Genomic DNA, 18620 nt, shown 5'->3' with positions numbered 1-18620 from the left:
CCTTAAGCTATTCTTACACATGCAGCTATGATGTCAACATTCACTAGGCCTACAACTTGGGATGTTTCGTAAGTTATGGGGCACTCGATCTCACAACCTACATGTAAAATACAAGTGATAGAAACAGTCTCTGACAACAAACCAGGGAGTATCTAGTCTAGTTACCTCTGAGTCCGTGTAGAGGCCCAGATTGATTCAGAATTGCACTGTGTTGAATCAATCAACCTTGAAAGCTCTTTAAAGGGGCATTCTGGGATTGATACATCAATTTTTGGACTTTTAAATTAATGATATATAGCCATTGATTCTTGAAGCATGTAACTTATAAATGCCTCATGAGCTTAGTTCAACTGTTATACCCTATCCCTCAACTGTTTACCAAAAAGTGTCGGGGTGTCTGCTTTGTTGTTATTTGAAATCACAGATTGCCCCTTTAAAAAGAAGAGATGAGCTCTTGGGATGGTGAACTGAACAAAAAGACGAGCGAGAGCATGGGTACACAGAAAGCTTTATTGACTACACTGGTCAACCACTCAAGAGTGCCGGGGGACAGGTGGGGTCATAGTGTACGCAGCCATCGTTAAGGCAACACAAACAGCATGCAGATACAGTCACATGGAACATCATATTGCTTTATAACGTTTTGCTTAACATTGAAAGTGTACAAAAAGGAAAAAATAGGTTTTTGCACTAATGAAAAATACAGGTTTTGTTTTTCCTCCTACAAAGAAGATTCTAATACAAGAAAATAAATATTGCAAAAAAAAGCCCAAAAATAATTTAAAATAGCTCTTCTTTTTAATATATGTTCAATATTTATCTTTGCTATTAACAAATGGCACAACATTCTTTGAAACAAAGAATACAGAAGGATAAACTCCTGCAACATTCATATTATCGTATTGTAGAACTGATGCAGATCGAGCCGAAATGGGTGAGGAATTGAATTGTACACGGCAGCAGAGATTTCAGCGCCTTTTAAGGACAAATAACAAAGGCAGGTGGAGGAGGGAGGAGTAACCATGTCAGAGTCTGCTTTGAAAAGAGAGATCACTGACTCCTATCAAAATGATGGATGTGACCAGTAGGAGATACAGGACAGGCATTTAGAGAGGCTGAGTTTGCATCCCAAATGTCACCCTATTCCCTAGTGTAATACTATTGACCAGAGCCGTAAGGGCCCTGGTCAAAAGTAGTGCACTTTATAGAGAATAGGGTGCCATTTGGGATGCAGCCTGAATTTGGAGGCAGCAAATTGATGCCAGATCAGTTACACAAACAAAACCTGCCAAAAATCTGAGCTTTGCTCGGTTGCAGAGACACTAACGGTAAATTGGCCCAACCTTAGGAGGAGCAGCTGTGGTTCTGGATATTAAACCTTATCTCCTGGAAATGGACTCATAAGTGCATTAATAAAGGTCAGGGAACGAACATCGCAAACAAAATCAACATGGTAACAACTGTTTGAACTGTGGAATTTGAACAGGAAACCGAAATAAACGTTCCTGTGCACTCTGTCACACATTTGAAATGTTATTGGATTTTAAAAAGTAAAAGGTTTGAGCCTTCTGGAGGGGAACGATTGGTTTTAATGAGAGCAACACATTCTGTGACCCTGCTGGTCAGAAATAGCTTGTGTGCATCCCAAATGGCATCCTATTTTCTTGATAGTGCACTACTTTTGACCAGGGTACCATTTGAGACCCAACCACTGTGCTGCCAGAGAGCAGTGGTTAGTTCCCTGTGAGTGTTCTCCACGGAGGAAGTGAAAGAACAAAAGGTCTCTCCCAGGCTTCAGCTGCACGCTGATCAGCACACTGAAGGGCCAGCCATTTTAACTATCAGCACACTGAAGGGCCAGCCATTTTAACTATCAGCCCACTGGGGAGCCGGCCATTTAAACTATCAGCCCACCGGGGAGCCGGCCTGGCCATTTGAACTATCAGCATACTGAAGGGCCAGCCATTTGAACTATCAGCACACTGAAGGGCCAGCCATTTGAACTATCAGCACACTGAAGGGCCAGCCATTTGAACTATCAGCACACTGAAGGGCCAGCCATTTTAACTATTAGCACACTGAAGGGCCAGCCATTTAAACTATCAGCCCACTGGGGAGCCGTCCTGGCCATTTGAACTATCAGCCCACTGGGGAGCCGGCCTGGCCATTTGAACTATCAGCCCACTGGGGAGCCGACCATTTAAACTATCAGCCCACTGGGGAGCCGGCCTGACCATTTAAACTGTAATTAGCACTTCCCCCTTTTGTGTTATCAAATCATTTTCTCTCTGGTTCTATAAAACAAAAGCAGAGAACGCAAATAAAAGTAGCTCCAGTGAAAACAGAAGTGTTTGCACTGAGTTTGTGGCCTTACAGAAGAAGGGAGAGAGACGGGTGTTGTTCAGATTCCCTGCCAGTTTGAGTTCACTGTGTGGACAGGGCGCAAACACTAAGAGGAAAGAACAAACTGTGTTCTCTCGCTCTCTCTCTCTGAGCAGCAGTGACAAACGCTCTCTCCACTACACATGCACGTCATTATTTGACCTTAAAGCTTGTTCCTTTGATCCTGCTGTGCTTCAAAACAATGAAGAAGTGGAGGCGGGCCGGCGGAACACTGAAGCAGGGGAGGGGAGTGAGACAGAGCGCTGGTCTGTGGGGTGGGTGTTGGATGGGAACCATACTTCACTGTGTGGAAGCAGTCAGTCGACGGTTGGGGAACTAAAGCGCCAGTAAGGAAGCTATTGGTCTGATTATGAGTCAGCGTTCTAGTTAAATGAGCCGCGGCAGAAGCGTTACAAAAACAGCTTGCGAAGGCTTTTAACAAGGAAACAAAAAGGTCTCTAGTACAGTATTATACATTATTGTTGGTGCATACAAAAACCAGATAGGTAAACGGCAGTCAAACTACTACAGCCTTGAACCAGTTCCCTATGGGAGGAAGCAGCTAACACAGAAGAGGAGATCCTTTTCAATGACGTCTTCGTTGTTGTGTTCTGTTTGTGTGCTGATGGCCTTTTCACGCTACAAACGACAACAGCAGCAGCAGTTCCTAGGTGGTACGGAGACAGCACTAGGACATTCATCCACAGCTACACCAAAGCAGCTTTTCTCAACCCTATTCCAGGGGACCCACCGCCCGAATGTACGTTTTGTTCCAGCCCAGCGCCAACACACCCTAAATTAAACTGATCATCAATTTGATTAGCTGAATCAGGTGTGTTAGGGTGGGCTGGAATAAAACATGCAACCCTGTGGGTCCTCAGGAATGGGGCAAAGAAACTCTGCTTGAGGAGGATAATAGCAATACCATCCATACATACATACTCTGTAGGATAATATATCCATCTAGGATATAATACCATCTATCCATCCATCTATACTCTGTATGAAAAGTGCAGTCACCTGCTGCCTGCTGGACTAAAAGGCCTCACTACCTCACTAAAACGCCAGCTTACTGTTTCTAAGAGGAAGCGGAGGCTGAGGACGTAGATGCCCCACTCCAATAATAACAACCTGTTTCTACTACGTTAGGGGCCGTACATGAAGCGCTCCGTCTAAAACACTGTCTAGTCTAAATTGGTGTATATATTGAATATTGAAACCAAGTTTACATTTCATCGTCTTAGCAACACGTAAACAACTAGGTGGTTGGGTGGATTCTGTGGGGCTACTATAGTGCTAACCCCATTCATCCACCCAGACGACCTATCTGCAGACAACAATAAGCATGGTTGTTGTTATTGTATATGTTGTAATCGTAGAATATGAATGAATAGAATCTTCTACTCATTCTATTTCTATGGTTGTAATGGTCTGTCTCCAAGGGTTACGGTGGATGGAAAGGAAGTGGCCAAAGGAAGTAACCAGACTGGCTACAGACAGACAGACAGAGCCAACTGACCAATACGCTGTTTTAAGGGGTTTCATCCTGAATATGTGTGTCCCATCTGGGACCGGACAACAAACATAAAAATCTAGTCATCTCCTACATTCCAACCCTGTTATAACAGCACTGGGGGTGTCAGTGGGCTCTGAACCATCAGCCACCTACACGGTTCAGCAGCATTCAACCCTTCCCCAGGTTGGGGGCGGGGGGGAACTGGGACACTCCATCCAGAGTAGGTCAGTGGCACAGCGGGCCAGTAAGTAACACCCTTAAGGGAGCAGGGAATGGGAGGGTTCAAGGTGGAATAGTGGTGGTGGGTGTTAAAACCCAGCCACACCATGCCAGCGCAGGCCTGAGCAATGCGGAGCTCCCAAATGAATCGACTAGAACAGCGCTGCTGGCATCAGGTAGAGTTCCGTCTTCATGTCCTTTAGCGGATCCCATCATGACACCGGAGACTGAGGTCGTGTCCCAAATGGTACCATATGCACTATATAGGGAATAGGGTGCCATTTGGGACGCATCCTGAGTGAGTGCATGCTGCCCAGTCTGTTTTACACTGTTCTTTGGCATCATCAACTCAGGAGACAGCCAGGTGGGTAGTATTAGTAGCAGTAGTAGTGTACTGATTGAGACAGGAGAAAAGCTCTCCGTATAGTAGTAGTCAGGTCAAACAGTGAAGCTTTGCCAAAGGAACTTTTTCTATACATACTTATATGTATAAAATATTTACGGTTTAACTTTGATTTCAATACATTTTCAACCCTTCTTATGTCTTCTTCGATTTTTTTAAACCCTGAGAAAATACCATGGACCGCTTTAAGTATAAAATTCAACTCTCTGAGACGAAAAAACAAGAGTTAAAACAAATGTACAAAGAACTAAAAAAATAAGTCCGAATCCAGGAGTCTGTACTGTAGCTGATTATACCATTCGTCTGACGGGAGCAACAATGACTCCAGAAGTTGCTTTGTTGGGGCAGCACTTTGCACAAATATGGTAGAATTGTGTATCTGTGTGGCTTTGCGTGTGGTTGGGTTGATTAATGACAAAAGCTGTATTTACATCCTTTTTTTAGGCACTACAATTAAGGTAATCTGTTTCGGTACGCTTGATTACCAATACAACAGGTTTTCCTTTTTTGATTGTAACAAATCAGATTATAGAAGTGATTGATTGATTGATAAACTCATTTTGGGGGAGCGACAGAAGGCACACGATTAGTAAAATATTGTTTCTCCAATGATTCAAACGGAAGAGGAGGCAGTGTCAGTGAAGAGCTGACGTAATTCTCAAACAATATGTTACAACAATGGCTGAATGCAGAGGGAGTAGCTTTGAGAATGTAATCATGTGTGTGTTTGTGTAATGTGTGTATCTGTGCAAGTGTTTATGCACAATGTTTGTATTACAGTTCCTGTTAGCTATTTGTGCTTTTAAAGGCTAATATTTGTGTGATATTTTCTGTACATTTCTCAGACTGAAGGGTTAGCCCATTATCTGTGTTCTGGGTCTGATTCTAAACTGAAAGGCTTTTTAAACATCCTATCCCAGGGATCTCATCAAGGGATTCATCTTAGGTCAAGAGAAAATAAGTGATTCACCTGAACTAGATTATAATGCCCACAAAGTATTCACCCCAACTCTTGTGGTTAGTTACCACTGACCACACGCTGCTAGAAAGGATTGATGACATGGTTTACCACCATGATATACTTCAACATCTAAACCAAACAAAACCTAAATGTAACGTAGTCCAAATCCATTTCCTCCTTGTCTTCTTACATCATCATACAGCCTTTGTTACTTTAACTACTAACATCTAGGGTCTCATTGTTTAACTATGCAGCAGCTACATTAAAATCCCCAGAACAGAGCAGATAGACTGATTTATGACTAGTGATGTACAGAGATTTGGTTCATTAAAGCGATCTAGAAAGAAAATAACTGCATGTTTAATATCAAGAGCACAGAAGCTGTGGCAGCGGGAGCTTGGATGGAGCTCCAGTCAGTCTGAGAAAACAGTGTGTGTTCTGGTCGATGGTGTGTGTGTGTGCGTCTGTTTTTTCTACAAAGCCAGCACGCTCCTCCTCAGCAGGTCCTCGCTCCCAGAATGCAACTGAGCCAGACGAAGCTTGCGGCCGCTGGAGCGCGTGTCCGAGTCGCTCTGCTCGGCGTCAGAGAAGTAGCCGTCTGTCTCGGGGTCCAGCAGCGACGATGATGACGTCTCCTTCACTGGGTGGGAGACGGGGTGAGGGTCCCTCTCTCTCTCCCTTTCCAGGGGGCGCTCCACAGCTTCCTGCAACCCTCCACCCCCACCCTTCCCCCGGGACTTTCCCTGCCGGTGCAGGCGGAGGCGCAGGGCCGTGCGGGGTCCGGGACCCCCCCCTAACCCCCCCTCAGGCACTGTCCCAGGACTACTGCATGGGGGGCAACAGGAGGCCAGGGGGGCAAACGCTACCCCAGTACCCGTGAGGCTGTCCCAGCAGCCACGCTCCTCTGAGATGTGACAGGAGTACATTTTGGAGGTGGGCGGCTGCGGTGGCGGGTCCAGTGGGGCCTCAGTGCTCCTGGTCTGGGGGTGGTGGTGGTGGAGGGCCTTGCTGCCCCGGGACCTCTCCCCTCTACGAGCCCCGTGGCCTGGTCTCTCCTCTGCCAGAAGAGCCCCCTTGGCTGTGGAGGCGGCGGTGGCTGCAGCAGCAGGGGGGGTTTCGGTGGTTGCTGCGGCGGTGTTGGTGGTGGAGTGGTGGCCCCGGGTTCGGGGCTTGCCCCGTATCTTGCGGCCCAGCTGAGGGGTCTTCCAGGTGGACTTCATGGAGTGGTCCATCATAAGGCTGAGCAGGCTCTCCTCTCCCTGCAGCAGCTGGTCAGACAGCAGGCTGGCTGTCTTGTCACGGTGCTGCCCGGCGTCCAGGGCCCACTGGCTCAGCATGTCGTCAGCCGTGATCTGCACTGACTGGGCAAGCCAGCTGTCAAACAGGGAGTTGTCCAGAGGGAAGGTCTTGGGGAAACCTGGGGGAGAGACAGACAGACGAAAGGTGAGAGAGACCATAGAAACCACACTACAGAGCAGGGGTGTCAAACTCACTTCCTGGAGGGCAGTGTGTCTGCTGGTTTTGTTATTTCCTTTAAATTCATGTCCAATTAAGACATAGACAACCAGGTGAGGGGAGTTGCTAATTAATAATTTACCTTAATTGCTCAATTAAGTAGAAGGGAGGAGCGAGAAACAGACACACGGCCCTCCAGGAAGTGAGTTTGACACCTTTGCTATAGAGATTCACAGTGCTTTGGTTGATCTGTCTATGACCATGATTCTAATGATAATGACTGTGGGAGGTTAGTAAGATCAAATGTTCCATCCAAAATATAAAGCCTTCTGGGAGGAAGTCTGGAACAACCCTGGAACCCATAGGAAGAGGAAGTCTGGAAGAACCATGGAACCCATAGGAAGAGGAAGTCTGGAAGAACCATGGAACCCATAGGAAGAGGAAGTCTGGAAGAACCATGGAACCCATAGGAAGAGGAAGTCTGGAAGAACCATGGAACCCATAGGAAGAGGAAGTCTGGAAGAACCATGGAACCCATAGGAAGAGGAAGTCTGGAAGAACCATGGAACCCATAGGAAGAGGAAGTCTGGAAGAACCATGGAACCAATAGGAAGAGGAAGTCTGGAAGAACCATGGAACCCATAGGAAGAGGAAGTCTGGAAGAACCATGGAACCCATAGGAAGAGGAAGAGGAAGTCTGGAAGAACCATGGAACCCATAGGAAGAGGAAGTGTAGGACTGACTGAGTACAGTACGGGGGATTTGACCACACTTTCTTTCACTGAATCACTTTCTTTCACTGAATTTAAAATAATTTAACAGACAGTGTGTGTGTCTCAAATGGCACCCTATTCCCCAGATAGTGCACTACTTTTAACCAGAGCCCTAAGTAGTGCAGTACATAAGGAATAGGGTGCCATTTGGTACTCATCCTATCAACCCACTTCCTGTGTGAGTCTAAACAATGCATTAGCCCTGTTCTGGGTCTGTCAGTCTGTCTGTACTTTGTCACCACCACCAGGGTGTCAAACGCAGCTTTTGGAGACGATGCATGCTGCGTGTGTATATAAGATATGCATGGCTCCTTGTCTGTCATTATGGCCCAGTGTTAGCTGCCAGAGCCTCTCTGCAGCCCGGCAACTACAGTTCTCACAGGGCCAGACAATAGAGGGATAGAAAACCAGAGGTGGGAGCAAGTCACTATTATTCGAGTCACAAGCATGTCTCAAGTCACAAGGTCGGAGTTCAAGTCGAGTCCCAAGGAGAACGGGTCGAGTCTCGAGTGAAGTCTAAGTCATGCATTCTAAGAGCAAGTTAAGTTGAGTCACAAGTCTCAAGTCAAGTAAAAAAAAATTATAGACATGCAATGACTTGTTCAACTACAAATCAGTCTATTTATTGAAGCTACCAGACAGCCATTTTCATTATTTTGTCTACAACATATTTTGATTATGTAATTGTAAAATAGGGACTTGTAGCAGTCGTAAGGGCATGACATCAGCAAAAGGCAAGGCAGGTTGACATGCTCAGAGAGTCTTGGTGATCCAATGGTGAAAGCACCATATCATACAAAATATACAACTAGATTTACGAAATATACAGTGGGGAAAAAAAGTATTTAGTCAGCCACCAATTGTGCAAGTTCTCCCACTTAAAAAGATGAGAGAGGCCTGTAATTTCATCATAGGTACACGTCAACTATGACAGACAAATTGAGAGAAAAAAATCCAGAAAATCAAATTGTAGGATTTTTAATGAATTTATTTGCAAATTATGGTGGAAAATAAGCATTTGGTCACCTACAAACAAGCAAGATTTCTGGCTCTCACAGACCTGTAACTTCTTCTTTAAGAGGCTCCTCTATCCTCCACTCGTCACCTGTATTAATGACACCTGTTTGAACTTGTTATCAGTATAAAAGACACCTGTCCACAACCTCAAACAGTCACACTCCAAACTCCACTATGGCCAAGACCAAAGAGCTGTCAAAGGACACCAGAAACAAAATTGTAGACCTGCACCAGGCTGGGAAGACTGAATCTGCAATAGGTAAGCAGCTTGGTTTGAAGAAATCAACTGTTGGAGCAATTATTAGGAAATGGAAGAAATACAAGACCACTGATAATCTCCCTCGATCTTGGGCTCCACGCAAAATCTCACCCCGTGGGGTCAAAATGATCACAAGAACGGTGAGCAAAAATCCCAGAACCACACGGGGGGACCTAGTGAATGACCTGCAGAGAGCTGGGACCAAAGTAACAAAGCCTACCATCAGTAACACACTACGCCGCCAGGGACTCAAATCCTGCAGTGCCAGACGTGTCCCCCTGCTTAAGCCAGTACATGTCCAGGCCCGTCTGAAGTTTGCTAGAGTGCATTTGGATGATCCAGAAGAGGATTGGGAGAATGTCATATGGTCAGATGAAACCAAAATAGAACTTTTTGGTAAAAACTCAACTCGTCGTGTTTGGAGGACAAAGAATGCTGAGTTGCATCCAAAGAACACCATACCTACTGTGAAGCATGGGGGTGGAAACATCATGCTTTGGGGCTGTTTTTCTGCAAAGGGACCTTGACGACTGATCCGTGTAAAGGAAAGAATGAATGGGGCCATGTATCGTGAGATTTTGAGTGAAAACCTCCTTCCATCAGCAAGGGCATTGAAGATGAAACGTGGCTGGGTCTTTCAGCACGACAATGATCCCAAACACACCGCCCGGGCAACGAAGGAGTGGCTTCGTAAGAAGCATTTCAAGGTCCTGGAGTGGCCTAGCCAGTCTCCAGATCTCAACCCCATAGAAAATCTTTGGAGGGAGTTGAAAGTCCGCGTTGCCCAGCGACAGCCCCAAAACATCACTGCTCTAGAGGAGATCTGCATGGAGGAATGGGCCAAAATACCAGCAACAGTGTGTGAAAACCTTGTGAAGACTTACAGAAAACGTTTGACCTGTGTCATTGCCAACAAAGGGTATATAACAAAGTATTGAGAAACTTTTGTTATTGATTCATTAAAAATCCTACAATGTGATTTTCAGGAAAAAAAAATCTCATTTTGTCTGTCATAGTTGACGTGTACCTATGATGAAAATTACAGTCCTCTCTCATCTTTTTAAGTGGGAGAACTTGCACAATTGGTGGCTGACTAAATACTTTTTTCCCCCACTGTACACGAGCAATAGCCCAAAAGAAAGAGCCTCTGTATCAGGCTTAACCTGTTCTATCTGAACGGACACAGGTAGAGGGCAAGACTGCACAGCCTCCCCTTGAGAAACCAAATCGAATCTGTCTAACAGGAGCTCAAATAGGCAGCTTACATAAAGGCCGCGCTCCCCTGCTCAGACATTGCATGCATCAACCAATGGTTGCGTGCCACGTCATCGACTGACAGATTGCTATAACATTTGATGTGATTAGCTGATACTAATGCTGCGTTCAAAACAACTAGAAACTGGGAACTCAGAAATCTCTGACTTCCAACTTCAGTGCGTTCAAGACAACTTGGAACTCTAGAAACAAATGAGCTCCGACTGGGAAAAATAGTTTTGAACGGTCATCCAACTCGGAATTACAAGTCGAAAACACTGCCATCTTTCTAGAGCTCAAAATTTGACTCAAAATTCCGACTTGAAGATCACTAATGTCATAATTTGACCTTGCATTTTAAGGAGGGAAATAAGTATTTGACCCCCTCTCAATTAGAAAGATGTCTGGCTCCCAGGTGTCTTTTATACAGGTAACGAGCTGAGATTAGGAGCACACTCTTAAAGGGAGTGCTCCTAATCTCAGCTTGTTACCTGTATAAAAGACACCTGTACACAGAAGCAATCAATCAGATTCCAAACTCTCCACCATGGCCAAGACCAAAGAGCTCTCCAAGGATGTCAGGGACAAGATTGTAGACCTACACAAGGCTGGAATGGGCTACAAGACCATCGCCAAGCAGCTTGGTGAGAAGGTGACAACAGTTGGTGCGATTATTCGCAAATGGAAGAAACACAAAAGAACTGTCAATCTCCCTCGGCCTGGGGCTCCATGCAAGATCTCATCTCGTGGATATGACCCCAAGAACACCATCCCCACCGTCAAACATGGAGGTGGAAACATTATGCTTTGGGGGTGTTTTTCTGCTAAGGGGACAGGACAACTTCACTGCATCAAAGGGACGATGGACGGGGCCATGTACCATCAAATCTTGGGTGAGAACCTCCTTCCCTCAGCCAGGGTATTGAAAATGGGTCGTGGATGGGTATTCCAGCATGACAATGACCCAAAACACATGGCCAAGGCAACAAAGGAGTGGCTCAAGAAGAAGCACATTAAGGTCCTGGAGTGGCCTAGCCAGTCTCCAGACCTTAATCCCATAGAAAATCTGTGGAGGGAGCTGAAGGTTCGAGATGCCAAACGTCAGCCTCGAAACCTTAATGACTTGGAGAATATCTGCAAAGAGGAGTGGGACAAAATCCCTCCTGAGATGTGTGCAAACCTGGTGGCCAACTACAAGAAACGTCTGACCCCTGATTGCCAACAAGGGTTTTGCCACCAAGTACTAAGTCATGTTTTGTAGAGGAGTCAAATACTTATTTCCTTAATTAAAATGCAAATCAATTTAAGACATTTTTGACATGCATTTTTCTGGATTTATTTGTTGTTATTCTGTCGCTCACTGTTCAAATAAACCTACCATTAAAATTACAGACTGATCATGTCTTTGTCAGTGGGCAAACGTACAAAATCAGCAGGGGATCAAATACTTTTTTCCCTCACTGTAGGTGTTCCTTTTGTCCAGGTGGGAAAGGGCAGTGTGGAGTGCGATTGAGATTGTGTCATCTGTGGATCTGTTGGGGCGGTATGCGAATTGGAGTGGGTCTAGGGTTTCCGGGATGATGGTGTTGATGTGAGCCATGACCAGCCTTTCAAAGCACTTCATGGCTACCGACATGAGTGCTACGGGGCGGTAGTCATTTAGGCAGGTTACCTTCGCTTTCTTGGGCACAGGGACTATGGTGTTCTGCTTGAAACATGTAGGCATTACAGACGCCGTCAGGGAGAGGTTAAAAATGTTGACCTGTTTAAAGGTCTTGCTCACATCGGCTACGGAGAGCGTGATCACACAGTCGTCTGGAAAAGCTGGTGCTCTCATGCATGCTTCAGTGTTGCTTGCCTCAAAGCGAGCATAAAAGGCATTTAGCTCGTCTGGTAGGCTAGCGTCACTGGGCAGCTCGCGGCTGGGTTTCCCTTTGTAGTCCGTAATAGTTTGCAAGCCCTGCCACATCCGACGAGCGTCAGAGCCGGTGTAGTAGAATGCAATCTTAGTCCTGTATTGACGCTTTGCCTGTTTGATGGTTCGTCTGAGGGCATAGCGGGATTTCTTATAAGCGTCCGGATTAGTGTGCCACTCCTTGAAAGCGGCAGCTCTAACCTTTAGCTCGGTGCGGATGTTGCCTGTAATCTATGGCTTCTGGTTGGGATATGTACGTACGGTCTCTGTGGGGACGACGTCGTCAATGCACTTATTGATGAAGCCGGTGACTGAGTTGGTATACTCCTTAATGCCATTGGATGAATCCCGGAACATATTCCAGTCTGTGCTAGCAAAACAGTCCTGTAGCGTAGCATCCGCGTCACCTGACCACTTCCGTATTGAGCGAGTCACTGGTACTTCCTGCTTTAGTTTTTGCTTGTAAGCAGAAATCAGGAGGATAGAATTATGGTCAGATTTGCCAAATGGAGGGCGAGGGAGAGCTTTGTATGCGTCTCTGTGTGTGGTTTAGAGTTTTTTTCCCTCTGGTTGCACATGTGACATGCTGGTAGAAATGAGGTAAAACTGATTTAAGTTTGCCTGCATTAAAGTCCCCGGCCACTAGGGGCGCCACTTCTGGATGAGCATTTTCTTGTTTGCTTATGGCCTTATACAGCTTGTTGAGTGCGGTCTTAGTGCCAGCATCGGTTTGTGGTGGTAAATAGACAGCTACGAAAAATATAGATGAAAACTCTCTTGGTAGATAGTGTGGTCTACAGTTTATCATGAGGTACTCTACCTCAGGCGAGCAATACCTCGAGACCTCCTTAATATTACACATCGTGCACCAGCTGTTATTGACAAATAGACACACACCACCACCCCTCGCCTTACCAGACGTAGCGGTTCTGTCCTGCCGATGCATGGAAAACCCAGCCAACTGTATATTATCTGTGTCGTTGTTTAGCCACGACTTGATGAAACATAAGATATTACAGTTTTTAATGTGCCGTTGGTAGGATAGTCTCGAGCGGAGATAATCCAGTTTATTTTCCAGTGATTGCACGTTGGCCAATAGAACGGATGGTAGAGGCGGGTTACCCACTCGCCGACGAACTCTCACAAGGCACCCCGATCTCCACTCCCTGTATTTCCATATTTTCTTCACGTGAATGACGGGATTTGGGCCTGGTCTCGGAGAAGCAGTATATCCTTCGTGTCGGACTCATTAAAGAAAAAGTCTTCATCCAGTTCGAGGTGAGTAATCGCTGTTCTGATATCCAGAAGCTCTTTTTGGGCTACAAATTATTACTTTTTAAACACCCTCGCTAGCACAGGGTAGAGAATAATTATCTCTGGCCCTCTCCCGTGCTACCGAAAGGATTCGGAACATTTCAGCCGACTCTTTGCCCTGAACGAGTACCTGAAGAAACTTAGCAACGACAGGAATGTCTCTTTTTGTGACAACTTTGATTTGCTGTGGGAGCAACCAGCACTTTTTAAAAGACAGATTCACCCTAACCGCAGGGGTTCCTGGATTATTTCCAGCAACATCGCAAATGTATTAGAGACTGATGGACAGGGTCTCGTAGTGTTCCAGTTCTCCCTGTCAGAATAAGCAACAGAGGACTTGGAAAGCCTATAAACTCCTATAGAAATGGCACTATGGTTATTGTGAGTAACCTACTTTATGTTTCTTTAACTCTAGTGAGTTTATACAAACTGTTATCTCCAACCATTCTGATAGATTGGAGACTGTCAGAAAACGTGGTTGTAACGTTAATAATTTGGTTGTTATTGCATTGGTTACCTCGAGGCACATGCCCCAGACTAATTGAATATGGCGCTTTTAAAATGTTAGAGCAATCACAAGTAAAACCTTTCTCGTGAATGACCTCATTACTGAGCGCAAAGTTGATTGCATGTTTCTCACTGAAACATGGGTGTCATCAGACAGTAGAGCCAGTCTTATTGACGCCTCCCCCCCCAGACTACAGCTTTTCATACTATCAGAAAAGGGAAAAAGGGTGAGGGTATAGCCTCTATTTTTACTAATGCTCTCAGCTGTAAGGACATTTCGTTTGGCGACTTTGGGTCTTTTGAGCATAATATTATACTGTTTAAATGTCAGCCACCAGTGCTGGCCATAACCCTGTATAGGCCACCAAAGCACTGCCCCACTTTCTTTACTGATTTATCTGAAGTATCGACTATTGTCCTTGAGAACTATGATAAAATCATTGTGTTGGGCGATTTTAATATTCATGTTGACAAAGACACTGACTCCAAGGCCATTGAATGTATTAATCTTTTGAGCTCTATGGACTTTATCCAACATGTTACTGGGCCCACCCATAACCGCGACCATACTCTGGACCTGGTTATTACCAAGGGGCTTTCTATTGACATATCCTCTATTGTTGTTGTTGCTTTATCTGATCACCACTGTGTATTTTTTACTACCTTGTTGCCCATAGCACAGGGCAATACTGAACGAATTATTAAGAAACGCTACGTTACCTCTGAAGTTGCTACAGATTTTATTGAGTGTATGAACAATACTCCACCACCTATTCTGCCTTCCTCTTGTGATGATTTAATTGATAACTAATAGCAAATTAAGGGCAACCATTGATGCAATAGCTCCAGTAAAGTTGAAAAAGGCCATGGATGAGTGAGGAAACTAATCAATTAAAGAGAAATTGCAGAAAGGCAGAGCGGAAGTGGAGAAAGTCCAAGTTGCAGGTCAATTATGATCTTCTGAGAGAGCAACTTGGCATATATAACAAGGCAATTAGAAATAACAGACGGGCTAATTTTTCTAACTTGATCACTATTCATCCGAATAATTTGAGAGTGTTCTTCTCGACCATTAATGCCCTGATACGGTGCCTTCGGAAAGTATTCAGACCCCTTGACTTTTTACACATTTTGTTACGTTACAGCCTTATTCTAAAATGGATTAAATAAAATTAAAATCCTCAGCAATCTACACACAATACCCCATAATGACAAAGCGAAAACAGGTTTAGACATTTTTGCAAATGTATAAAATAAAATAAAACAGAAATAACTTATTCAAATAAGTATTCAGACCCTTTACTATGAGACTCGAAATTGAGCTCAGGTGAATCCTGTTTTCATTGATCATCCTTGAGATGTTTCTACAACTTAATTGGAGTCCACCTGTGGTAAATTCAATTGATTGGACATGATTTAGAAAGGCACACACCTGTCTATATAAAGGTCCCACAGTTGACAGTGCATGTCAGAGCAAAAACCAAGCCATGAGGTCGACGGAATTGTCCGTAGAGCTCCGAGACAGGATGGTGTCGAGGCACAGATCTGGGGAAGGGTACCAAAAACATTCTGCAGCATTGAAGGTCCCCAAGAACACAGTGGCCCCCACCATTCTTAAATGGAAGAAGTTTGGAACCACCAAGACTCTTCCTAGAGCTGGCCGACCGGCCAAACTGAGCAATCGAGGGAGAAGGGCCTTGGTCAGGGAGGTGTCCAAGAACCAGATGGTCACTCTGACAGAGCTCTAGAGTTCCTCTGTGGAGACGGGAGAATCTTCCATAAGGACAACCATCTCTGCAACACTCCACCAATCAGGCCTTTATGGTAGAGTGGCCAGACGGAAGACACTCCTCAGTAAAAGGCACATGACATCCCGCTTAGAGTTTGCCAAAAGGCACCTAAAGACTCAGACCATGAGAAAGAAGATTATCTGGTCTGATGAAACCAAGATTGGACTCTTTGTCCTGAATGCCAAGCGTCACGTCTGGAGGAAACCTGGCACCATCCCTACGGTGAAGCATAGTGGTGCCAGCATCATGCTGTGAGGATGTTTTTCAGCGGCAGGGACTGGGAGACTAGTCAGGATCGAGGCAAAGATGAACGGAGCAAAGTACAGAGAGATCCTTGATGAAAACCTGCTCGAAAGCGCTCAGGACCTCAGACTGGGGCGAAGGTTCACCTTGCAACAGGACAACGACCCTAAGCACACAGCCAAGACAACACAGGAGTGAATGTCCTTGAGTGGCCCAGCCAGAGCCCGGACTTGAACCCGATCGAACATCTCTGGAGAGACCTGAAAATAGCTGTACAGCAACACTCCCCATCCAACCTGACAGAGCTTGAGAGGATCTGCAGAGAAGAATGGGAGAAACTCCCCAAATACAGGTGTGCCAAGCTTGTAGCGTCATAGACTCGAGGCTGTAATTGCTGCCAAAGGTGCTTCAACAAAGTACTGAGTACAGGGTCTGAATACTTTGTACAGTGGGGAAAAAAAGTATTTAGTCAGCCACCAATTGTGCAAGTTCTCCCACTTAAAAATATGAGAGAGGCCTGTAATTTTCATAATAGGTACACGTCAACTATGACAGACAAAATGAGATTTTTTTTCTCCCAACCCTCTTCTGGATCATCCAAATGCACTCTAGCAAACTTCAGACGGGCCTGGACATGTACTGGCTTAAACAGGGGGACACGTCTGGCACTGCAAGATTTGAGTCCCTGGCGGCGTAGTGTGTTACTGTTGGTAGGCTTTGTTACTTTGGTCCCAGCTCTCTGCAGGTCATTCACTAGGTCCCCCCGTGTGGTTCTGGGATTTTTGCTCACCGTTCTTGTGATCATTTTGACCCCACAGGGTGAGATCTTGCGTGGAGCCCCAGATCGAGGGAGATTATCAGTGGTCTTGTATGTCTTCCATTTCCTAATAATTGCTCCCACAGTTGATTTCTTTAAACCAAGCTGCTTACCTATTGCAGATTCAGTCTTCCCAGCCTGGTTCAGGTCTACAATTTTGTTTCAGGTGTCCTTTGACAGCTCTTTGGTCTTGGCCATAGTGGAGTTTGGAGTGTGACTGTTTGAGGTTGTGGACAGGTGTCTTTTATACTGATAACAAGTTCAAACAGGTGCCATTAATACAGGTAACGAGTGGAGGACAGAGGAGCCTCTTAAAGAAGAAGTTACAGGTCTGTGAGAGCCAGAAATCTTGCTTGTTTGTAGGTGACCAAATACTTATTTTCCACCATAATTTGCAAATAAATTCATTAAAAATCCTACAATGTGATTTTCTGGATTTTTTTCCCTCAATTTGTCTGTCATAGTTGACGTGTACCTATGATGAAAATTACAGGCCTCTCTCATCTTTTTAAGTGGGAGAACTTGCACAATTGGTGACTGACTAAATACTTTTTTTCCCCACTGTAAATGTGATATACAGTACCAGTCAAAAGTTTGGACACACCTACTCATTCGTGGGTTTTTCTTTATTTTTTACTATTTTCTACATTGTAGAATAATAGTGAAGACATCAAAACTATGAAAAAACACATGGAATCATGTAGTTACCAAAAAAGTGTTAAACAAATCAAAATATATTTTATATTTGAGATTCTTCAAATAGCCACCCTTTGCCTTGATGACAGCTTTGCACACTCTTGGCATTCTCTCAACCAGCTTCATGAGGTAGTCACCTGGAATGCATTTCAATTAACAGGTGTGCCTACTTCAAAGTTAATTTGTGGAATTTCTTTCCTTCTTTATGCGTTTTAGCCAATCAGTTGTGTTGTGACAAGGTAGGAGGGGTATACAGAAGATAGCCCTATTTCGTAAAAGACCAAGTCCATATTATTGCAAGAACATTTCAAATAAGCAAAGAGAAATGACAATCCATCATTACTTTAAGACATGTCAGTCAATAAGGAACATTTCAAGAACTTTGAAAGTTTCTTCAAGTGCAGTCGCAAAAACCATCAAGCGCTATGATGAAACTGGCTGTCATGAGGACCACCACAGAAATGGAAGACCCAGAGTTACCTCTGCTGCAGAGGATAAGTTCATTAGAGTTACCAGCCTCAGACATTGCAGCCCAAATAAATGCTACACAGAGTTCAAGTCACAGACACATCTAAACATCAACTGTTCAGAGGGGACTGTGTGAATCAAGCCTTCATGGTCGAATTGCTGCAAAGAAACCACTACTAAAGGACACCAATAATAAGAAGAGACCTGCTTGGGCCAAGAAACACGAGCAATGGACATTAGACCGGTGGACATTTGTCCTTTGGTCTGGAGTCCAAATTGGAGATTGTTGGTTCCAACTGCTGTGTCTTTGTGAGACGCGGTGTGGGTGAACGGATGATCTCCGCATGTGTAGTTCCCACCGTAAAGCATGGAGGAGGCGGTGTTATGGTGTGGGGGTGCTTTGCTGGTGACACTGTCTGTGATTTATTTAGAATTCAAGGCACACTTAACCAGCATGGCTACCACAGCATTCTGCAGCAATACGCCATCCCATCTGGTTTGCGCTTAGTGGGACTATCATTTGTTTTTCAACAAGACAATGACCCAAAACACACCTCCAGGCTGTGTAAGGGCTATTTGACCAAGAAGGAGAGTGATGGAGTGCTGCATCAGATGACCTGGCCTCCACAAT

The 18620-nt window shown here is 45.0% G+C and overlaps 1 pseudogene across 1 annotated transcript in view; it reads right to left on the bottom strand.

Moving 5' to 3' along the window:
• Positions 1-496: 496 nt before the first annotated feature.
• The window catches only part of LOC311142614 (E3 ubiquitin-protein ligase Jade-2-like), a 185326-nt pseudogene continuing 167202 nt past the window's right edge, over positions 497-18620 (bottom strand). The window contains exon 10 of the transcript XR_014615531.1: positions 497-6898. The product of XR_014615531.1 is annotated as an E3 ubiquitin-protein ligase Jade-2-like (transcript). The remainder of the gene's footprint in view (positions 6899-18620) is intronic.

Source organism: Coregonus lavaretus (genome assembly GCF_964263955.1).
Source record: "Coregonus lavaretus genome assembly, chromosome: 15".
NCBI classification, from domain to species: domain Eukaryota; kingdom Metazoa; phylum Chordata; class Actinopteri; order Salmoniformes; family Salmonidae; genus Coregonus; species Coregonus lavaretus.
The sequence above is the reverse complement of the archived record's forward strand: the minus strand, read 5'-3'. Positions and strand labels throughout refer to the sequence as shown.